This window comes from Polyodon spathula, chromosome 31 (genome assembly GCF_017654505.1).
Source record: "Polyodon spathula isolate WHYD16114869_AA chromosome 31, ASM1765450v1, whole genome shotgun sequence".
Taxonomy (NCBI): domain Eukaryota; kingdom Metazoa; phylum Chordata; class Actinopteri; order Acipenseriformes; family Polyodontidae; genus Polyodon; species Polyodon spathula.
In genome coordinates this window covers 3,477,020-3,487,322 of record NC_054564.1, presented here as the reverse complement: position 1 = coordinate 3,487,322, position 10,303 = coordinate 3,477,020, and positions in this window count along the sequence as shown.

The following is a 10,303-nucleotide window of genomic DNA, read 5'->3' as shown; positions in this document are numbered from 1 at the left end:
TAGCTTCCCCACATTGCCTAGATGAAGACATTTCTGAGTCAACAAAAACTCCTAGGTCTTTTTCATAGATTCCTTCTCCAATTTCAATATCTCCCATATGATATTTATAATGTACATTTTTATTTCCTGCGTGCAGTACCTTACACTTTTCTCTATTAAATGTCATTTGCCATGTGTCTGCCCAGTTCTGAATCTTGTCTAGATCATTTTGAATGACCTTTGCTGCTGCAACAGTGTTTGCCACTCCTCCTACTTTTGTGTCGTCTGCAAATTTAACAAGTTTGCTTACTATACCAGAATCTAAATCATTAATGTAGATTAGGAATAGCAGAGGACCTAATACTGATCCCTGTGGTACACCGCTGGTTACCACACTCCATTCTGAGGTTTTTCCTCTTCCTCAGAGTACAGAGCAGTTTCGAAGCAGAAAGGAGAAATTGCATCTTGAATTGCTTTAATCAGAAAACAGAGGACATTGGGGAAACATAGCAGCAGCTCAAAGTCAAACAGCCGCGTGTGTTTTTCTGATAACAAACAAGCTGAAACTCGGAGCAGCTGATTCAAATTCAGCGCCGTTCTGAGACACGGGCGAGGGGAGGAGCCAACAGCACAGCAGAACAACGCAGTTAAACGAGGCAGTCTTCCCAGCGACAACGAGTGGAAGCGACAGCGAGTGGGAGAAGTACAGGCGTGGAAAAGTACAGAGCAGTTTCGAAGCAGTTGGAAAGCAGGTTGACAGTTGCAGAAGAAACTAAACTTCAAAAAAAAAAACCTCAACATGGTCTTCAAGCCTGTAATCTGTGACACCTGCTTGATGTGGGAAATCCGAGAAAACCCAGCGGAGCTAAACCAAGTGTGCGTAAAGTGCCGCGCGATCCAGGATTTGCATAAACTAGTAAGTATGCTAGAAATGGAGCTGGAAGAAGTGAGACAGCAACAGGATCTTGAGGAACTGGCACACCCACAATTCATGGAAGTCTGCATCACGCCTAACAGACTGAAAGCCACCAGGGAGATAGAAGGTCAGAACAGCTGGGTTCAGGTAGGCAGAAGCAGGGAAAAAAAGAAACTTCGTCAAACACAACCACCAGAAATCAAAACAACCAACAGATTTGAGTCACTTCAGAATTTTGATGAGCAGAACCAACAACAAGAGAATGAAAGGAACAACATCCAGGACCCCATTGACAGTGGTGACCAGACAGCAAAAAGAAGGGAGGTCATGATTGTTGGGGACTCCATATTGAGAAACACAGCAAGTTCAGTTCGCAGTTTGGACCCCCTTACTACAACAGTGTGCTGCCTTCCGGGAGCCTCGGTCAAGCACATCACTGAGAACGTGGACAGGCTCCTAGAACGAACAGGAGACGACCCGGTAGTAGTCGTCCACATCGGTACAAACAACATTGGAAGAGACAGACCAAAATCCCTGCAAAATAAATTCAGAGAACTAGGAAGGAAATTAAAAGAGAAAACCAAAACTGTGGTATTTTCTGGTATACTACCCGCACCTTGCAAAGGACCATATGGACAGCTGGAAATAATTAATCAAAACGCATGGCTGAAGACGTGATGCACACGGGAAGGCTTCACCTATCTTGATCATTGGACCACATTCTACAACGAGGACTATCTGTATAGACGGGATGGACTGCATTTAAATAACAAGGGAACTAGTCTACTCGGAGAAAAGATCCTCGAGCAGGTTCGGAAGCATTTAAACTAGAAAGGAAGGGGGGAGAAATCAACAAAAAAACAGAAGGGAGACCGCATCAAAACAAGAACAACAACTCAGGTAAGACAACCATTAAATGTATTTATCTAAATGCTAGAAGTATCAGAAACAAAATTCTAGAACTTGAAGCTACTGCACTAACAGGTAACTATGATGCGATAGGTGTTACAGAAACGTGGTTATCTGAGAGTGATGGGGACGAATATAATATTTGTGGGAGAGACAGGTGACCCCAGGCGAAGAGAGGAGAGACAGGTGACCCCAGGCGAAGAGAGGAAAGACAGGAGACCCCAGGCAAAGAGAGGAGAGACAGGAGACCCCAGGCGAAGAGAGGAGAGACAGGCAAGCCCAGGCGAAGAGAGGAGAGACAGGAGACCCCAGGCAAAGAGAGGAGAGACAGGTGACCCCAGGTGAAGAGAGGAGAGAGGTGACCCCAGGCGAAGAGAGGAGAGACAGTGAGCCCAGGCGAAGAGAGGAGAGACAGGCAAGCCCAGGCGAAGAGAGGAGAGACAGGGAACCCCAAGCGAAGCAGAGGAGAGACAGGAGACCCCAGGCAAAGAGAGGAGAGACAGGTGACCCCAGGCGAAGAGAGGAGAGAGACAGGAGACCCCAGGCGAAGAGAGGAGAGACAGTGACCCCAGGCGAAGAGAGGAGAGACAGGTGACCCCAGGCGAAACGAAGGAGAGACAGGGAACCCCAAGCGAAGCAGAGGAGAGACAGGAGACCCCAGGCGAAGAGAGACCCTCGGCGACCCCAGGCGAAGCGAAGGAGAGACAGGTGACCCCAGGCGAAGAGAGGAGAGACAGGAGACCCCAGGTGAAGAGAGGAGAGACAGGTGACCCCAGGCGAAGCGAAGGAGAGACAGGTGACCCCAGGCGAAGCAGAGGAGAGACAGGTGACCCCAGGCGAAGAGAGACCCTCGGTGACCCCAGGCGAAGCGAAGGAGAGACAGTGACCCCAGGCGAAGAGAGACCCTCGGCGACCCCAGGCGAAGCGAAGGAGAGACAGGCAAGCCCAAGCCAATCGGGAACCTCAGCGACCCCAGGCGAAGCGAGACCCTCTGCGACCCTAGGCGAAGAGAGACCCTCGGCGACCCCAGGCGAAGCGAAGGAGAGACAGGAGACCCCAGGCGAAGCAGAGGAGAGACAGTGAACCCCAGGCGAAGCGAAGGAGAGACAGTGAACCCCAGGCGAAGAGAGACCCTCGGCGACCCCAGGCGAAGCAGAGGAGAGACAGGTGACCCCAGGCGAAGCGAAGGAGAGACAGTGAACCCCAAGCGAAGCGGGACCCTCGGATACCCCAGGCGAAGTGAAAGAGAGACAGGCAAGCCCAGGCCAAGCGGGAACCTCAGCGACCCCAGGCGAAGCGAGACCCTCTGCGACCCTAGGGGATAAAAGAGAGAGAGAAGCCGCCCCAGGTGATGCAGAGCGACAGGCAGCCCCAAGCAATGCGGACGTGGCATCCTTGGGCGGTGCGAGACAGGCATCCTTGGAAGGTGCGAGGCAGGCATCCTGCCCTGGCCCTTCCAATGCAGAAGGGAGAAGCAGCTCCTGCTTCTCTCCCTCTAGGCGGGTTGGAGACAGAGGCAGCTCCTGCTGCTCTCCTTGTGATGGTGGGGGAAGTGATACCAGCAGGCATTCATCCTCTGCTGGTGGGGGTGGCGGAGGCAGAGGCAGCTCCTACTGCTCTGCTCCTGCCAGTGAAGGTGGCGGAGGCAGAGGCAAGTCCTGCTCCTCCCCTCTTGATGGCCAAGGCGGTAGGGACTCCTCCCCTTCTGGCAGATGGGGCTCCTCCCCTTTTGGCAGCCAAGGCGGCAGGAGTTCCTCCCCTTCTGGTGGCCAAGGCAGATGGGGCTCCTCCCCTTCTGGCTGCAAAGACGGGCGGGGCTCCTCCCCTTCTGGCTGCAGCGGGGGGACAAGCAGGCATGCTCCCTATGCTGGTGGAAAGGGAACCAGCAGGCTCTCTCCCACTGCTGGTGGCAGTGGTGGATGCAGAGGCAGCAGGCATTCTTCTGGTGGGAGGGGGCAGTTAGCTGGGAAATGGCCCCACTTCCCACAGATACAGCAACCATACTGAATGCCCATGCTGTGGAGGAGGGCTTCCCAGCCATCCTCGTCCTGTGGCTGTGGCTCTGGTTCCACCTCTTCTTCCTGAGGTGGGAAGTGGTGGTAGTCGGGCGACACGTGCCCGACCTTGCCAACTTTCAGAACAGAAAATAGGAGGCACTTTTTTACACAGAGAATTGTGAGGGTCTGGAATCAACTCCCCAGTAATGTTGTTGAAGCTGACACCCTGGGATCCTTCAAGAAGTTGCTTGATGAGATTCTGGGATCAATAAGCTACTAACAACCAAATGAGCAAGATGGGCTGAATGGCCTCCTCTCGTTTGTAAACTTTCTTATGTTCTTATGTTCTTAACTTCAAAACACCACTCCTCCCCCCTCAAGCAGGTCATACAGAAGTCCACCTTGCTAGATGCGTGAAAAAAAAAAAAAAAACTGCAGTACCCCTCTGCAGTACCTCTTCTGGCCTGAGTCCAGGAGGCACTGTTGATCCCATGCTGGACACCATGTGTGACAGGAAACCGCGTTGCGGTGACTCAGACCAGAAGAAGCACAACCAAAAACAGAAGGGCACGGTGCAGTGGCGCGTGCGCCATTTATTAAAGAAAAAGTAAAGAGCAGAGATCTGTACAGTGCGGTGATCTACTGTAGAGAGCAGAGATCTGTACAGTGCGGTGATCTACTGTACAGTGCGGTGATCTACTGTAGAGAGCAGAGATCTACTGAATGTGGTGGTGTGACAGGAAGCGGCGTTGTGGTGAGTCCAGACTAGAAGAAAGCACAACCAAAAACAGAAGGGCACGGTGCAGTGGCGCGTGCGCCATTTATTAAAGAAAAAGTAAACAAAATATTTGAACAAAATAAACACTTGCTCACAGAGCAAAAATAAAAGGTTTAAAATAAAACAAATCTCGAACACAAAAATAAATGCTAAGGTCCAGCTGGGCAGTAGCCTTCACGGATCCTTATTCTTTTTAAATATCTCTCTCACCTCTCGCTCTCCCGTTCTCCACTTCTGAACACCCCCCCTAACATGGAGAGCTGCAGCTTTTTATACAGGTGACCATCTCCCGATTAGCAATAAATTAATCACTTAATTCGGGACATGGCCACCTTCTGCACGGTTTTAATTATTAGTGTGGATGGGCTTCATCCACGCTGCAAAACAAAAACGCATGGCAGTTCGCCGTCAAATACATTTTAAAAATAATAACACAAAAATGCACGGCTGCGCCGTCATACAAAATAATAAACAAATACAAAATAACAACACAGGGGCGGAGGGGGAGACCCTGTACTAAAAATAAACAAACAATATGATTCAACAGCAGGGCTTTCCTACCACCCTGCTACAGGTGGATATTGTCTTTGAGTGTTAAAGTGGTTTAGATGGAGCCGGAGGTGGGGCTGTGTCACAAAGACGGCTGTAGTGGGTGACGTCAGACCAGAAACCAGGAAATAAACAACAGAGATGGAGTTTGGTGAAGCTGAGTGAATGGTCTCGCTCAGCATTTAATAGTGCACAGACAGACAGAAAGTAAAAGGTTGTAAGACAAACAAGACACAGGATACGGCACTCGTAGCCAAAACAAAAAGACAAACAAAACGGACTATACAGACAAAACACTATGAGCTTCTATTATTATTATTATTATTATTATTATTACAATTACCTCTGTCTCCACACCCGTTCTCCACTCACCAAACACACAACCCCGAGTGAGTGAAAACATGCTGCTTTTATGCAGCTGTACCGAGACTCAATTGCTAATCAATCATTCAATTGGAGTCACGGTACAACTGCACGTGAATTAATAAAGTGCAATTCCCCATGCTCACTTATTATTTTACCTGCACGTGAAGTGCTGTGCAATCCTCATGCTAAATACAAATATACATTTTAAACACTCTTATTACACAGACCCGTTTAAATCCCATGTACCAATGACTATACACCAACGTTAACACATAACATACAACACAAAATACACACAGGGGCGGGCAGTTTGCCTTTGAGCAGTGATGAAGAATGTAGAGATCTGAGGTCGCTGCAGAACCTGAGAGGATGAAGAATGTTGCTCCGAGGCTTCTGCAAAACCTATTGATTTGGTTGGGAGTATTGTGAATTGGGGGTAGGAGGAAATTTACTGAAACATTGATAATCGTATGACATGATCCAATATCTGATTGGCCATTCACATTGATGAAATGAGGACTTTGAAAGTTGAATAAAATGCATGATGAAGTTGGTTGGTTTGGAGGAGCGGAGCCAGATGAGGAAACACGAATCTGGGAACAGGAAGAAGTTGCAGGAATGGATGCCTAATGCAGGGAAGCTGAAACTTACTGAGATGGTAGATTCTGAGCATCTCAAAAAGCTGCTGAGCGCGTTTCTTCATGACCAGGTCCTCAAAGAGGAGAAAAGTTGAAATTAAATAATGTCAGTTGATATAGGTAGGCAAAAGGTTGAGGCAGGAGGGGAACTCCTGACAATCCCTTAGAGTGACAACGAACTGCAGGAATGGAGAGAAAAGTTGGAGTGTGCGAGCTTCGCAGTGATAGCAAACCAGCTTAAAGACTGTATATAGAACTTGTGATATTATACTGCCGTCTAGAAGTTATGATTGGAATTAAACCATTGGTTTGCGTGAAGCAGGGTAGAATATATTTGGTTATTGTGATTAAAATCCTTGTCTATGTAGAACAACATTTGCGTATTCTTTTTAGATTTGAATAATAAATATATTCGATACATGTTTTAGGACAGTTAGTCATGTATATAATAAGTTAACGCAGTATTTGGCGAGTTGAAAGCGCCCTCACAGGTTGTGAAAGTGCAGCAACAGGAAGCCAGAAGATTACAATACTGAGGCACAGAACTCATAGTGCCTGATGAAGCTGCCTAGTCACTATGAATGATCACCATTCCAATTGAATGATTGATTAGCAATCGAGGCTCGGTACAGCTGCATAAAATCATGCATATTTCACTCACTCGGGGTTGTGTGTTCAGGGTGAAAGAACGGGAGAGACTGAGGAGATAAAAGTAAACTTTAAAAAGATAATAAGCAATTGCTACGTCATGCTGGAGGCCCAGCACAGTGCTTGTTTGTATCGTGTTCGTCCCTGTGTGTCAGTGTGTGTTTGTTTTGTGTTCGTCCCTGTGTGTCAATGTCTGTTTGTTTCGTGTTCGTCCTTGTGTGTCAGTGTCTGTTCGTTTAGTGCTCGTCCCTGTGTGTTAGTGTCTGTTTGTTTAGTGCCCGTCCCTGTGTGCTAGTGCCTGTTTGTTTAGTGCTCGTCCCTGTGTGCTAGTGCCTGTTTGTTTAGTGCTCGTCCCTGTGTGTTAGTGTCTGTTTGTTTAGTGCTCGTCCCTGTGTGTCAGTGTTTGCTTGTTTCGTGTTCGTCCCTGTGTGTCAGTGTCTGTTCGTTTAGTGTTCGTCCCTGTATGTTAGTGTCTGTTCATTTAGTGTTCGTCCCTGTGTCAATGTCTGTTCGTTTAGTGTTCATCCCTGTGTGTTAGTGTCTGTTCGTTTTGTGTTCGTCCCTGTGTGTCAGTGTCTGTTCGTTTAATGTTCGTCCCTGTGTGTTAGTGTCTGTTCATTTAGTGTTCGTCCCTGTGTGTCAGTGTCTGATCGTTTAATGTTTGTCCCTGTGTGTCAATGTCTGTTCGTTTAATGTTCATCCCTGTGTGTCAGTGTCTGTTCGTCTCTGTGTGTCAGTGTCTGTTCGTTTAATGTTTGTCCCTGTGTGTTAGTGTCTGTTCGTTTCGTATTCGTCCCTGTGTGTCAGTGTCTGTTCGTTTAGTGTTCATCCCTGTGTGTCAGTGTCTGTTTGTTTCGTGTTCGTCCCTATGTGTTAGTGTCTATTTGTTTTGTTTGTCTGTTTATTTTGGCATGAAGTACCGTGTGCTGTTTTGTTCAACCTTTTATTTTCTGTTTGTTCATTTATTAAATGCTGAGCACAGGCAAGCGCTCAGCTTCACCAAACTGCATGTCTCTGTCTGTTCTGTGTTGGTCCCTGTTGCTGGTCTGACGTCACCCACTACAGACATCTTTTTGATAGGGACGTTACCTCTGGATGTGTAAACATTAATTTAACCAATTTAAAACATTGCACATCACTAATCTCTATTTAAATACATTTTAGTTTAAAATCTAAACAGTTAAACCTGTTAATAATTTGAAAACCGGCAGAATAGTTTGATCGTGTATAATGGCTATTCTAAGCTCATTTACAGTCATTTTCAATCAAGGACAGTTTTTTTCCTAAATGGTAGGAGCTTTTTTACAGGAATTGAATTACAGCACTGGTGAGTGATAATCACTTTTTTTGAAAACATAAGAAGATAAGAACATAAGAAAGGTTACAAACAAGAGGAGGCCATTCAGCCCATCTTGCTCGTTTGGTTGTTAGTAGCTTATTGATCCCAAAATCTCATCAAGCAGCTTCTTGAAGGATCCCAGGGTGTCAGCTTCAACAACATTACTGGGGAGTTGATTCCAGACCCTCACAATTCTCTGTGTAAAAAAGTGCCTCCTATTTTCTGTTCTGAATGCCCCTTTGTCTAAAGTCCATTTGTGACCCCTGGTCCTTGTTTCTTTTTTCAGGCTGAAAAAGTCCCTTGGGTCGACACTGTCAATACCTTTTAGAATTTTGAATGCTTGAATTAGGTCGCCACGTAGTCTTCTTTGTTCAAGACTGAACAGATTCAATTCTTTTAGCCTGTCTGCATATGACATGCCTTTTAAGCCCGGAATAATTCTGGTCGCTCTTCTTTGCACTCTTTCTAGAGCAGCAATATCTTTTTTATAGCGAGGTGACCAGAACTGCACACAATATTCAAGATGAGGTCTTACTAGTGCATTGTACAGTTTTAATATTACTTCCCTTGATTTAAATTCAACACTTTTCACAATGTATCAGAGCATCTTGTTAGCCTTTTTTATAGCTTCCCCACATTGTCTAGATGAAGACATTTCTGAGTCAACAAAAACTCCTAGGTCTTTTTCATAGATTCCTTCTCCAAATTCAATATCTCCCATATGATATTTATAATGTACATTTTTATTTCCTGCGTGCAGTACCTTACACTTTTCTCTATTAAATGTCATTTGCCATATGTCTGCCCAGTTCTGAATCTTGTCTAGATCATTTTGAATGACCTTTGCTGCTGCAACAGTGTTTGCCACTCCTCCTACTTTTGTGTCGTCTGCAAATTTAACAAGTTTGCTTACTATACCAGAATCTAAATCATTAATGTAGATTAGGAATAGCAGAGGACCTAATACTGATCCCTGTGGTACACCGCTGGTTACCACACTCCATTCTGAGGTTTTTCCTCTAATCAGTACTTTCTGTTTTCTACATGTTAACCACTCCCTAATCCATGTACATGTGTTTCCTTGAATCCCAACTGCGTTCAGTTTGAGAATTAATCTTTTGTGCGGGACTTTGTCAAAAGCTTTCTGGAAATCTAAATAAACCATGTCATATGCTTTGCAATTATCCATTATCGATGTTGCATCCTCAAAAAAATCAAGCAAGTTAGTTAGACACAATCTCCCTTTCCTAAAACCATGTTGACTGTCTCCCAGGACCCTGTTACCATATAGGTAATTTTCCATTTTGGATCTTATTATAGTTTCCATAAGTTTGCATATAATAGAAGTCAGGCTTACTGGTCTGTAGTTACCTGGTTCAGTTTTGTTTCCCTTTTTGTGGATCAGTATTACGTTTGCAATTTTCCAGTCTGTCGGTACCACCCCTGTGTCAAGAGACTGCTGCATGATCTTGGTTAGCAGTTTGTAAATTACTTCTTTCATTTCTTTGAGTACTACTGGGAGGATCTCATCCAGCCCAGGGGATTTGTTTATTTTAAGAGCTCCTAGTCCCTTTAACACTTCTGCCTCAGTTATGCTAAAGTTATTTAAAACTGGATAGGAACTGGATGACATGTGGGGCATGTTGTCAGTATCTTCCTTTGTAAAAACTTGTGAAAAGTAATCATTTAACATATTTGCTATTTTTTTTTCTTCCTCTACGATTTTGCCATTTGTATCTCTTAAACATTTAATCTCCTCTTTGAATGTTCTCTTGCTGTTGTAATATTGGAAAAACATTTTGGAATTGGTTTTAGCTCCCTTAGCAATGTTTATTTCTATTTCTCTCTTGGCCTTTCTAACTTCCTTTTTGACTTGCGTTTGCAGTTCTGTGTACTCTTTCTGCGTACTTTCTTTTTGGTCCTTTTTTAATGCTCTGTAAAGTGCCTTTTTTCGCTGAATATTTTTTTTAATTGATCTATTAAACCATTTTGGCAATTTAGTTTTACATTTAGATTTGTCTACTTTAGGGATATAATTGTTTTGCGCCTCTAGTACTACATTTTTGAAGAACAACCATCCTTCTTCTGTGGGTGTTTTCTCTATTTTACTCCAATCTACTTCTGTTAGTCTCTGTTTCATACCTTCATAGTTTGCTTTTCTAAAATTGTAAACCTTAGCTTTAG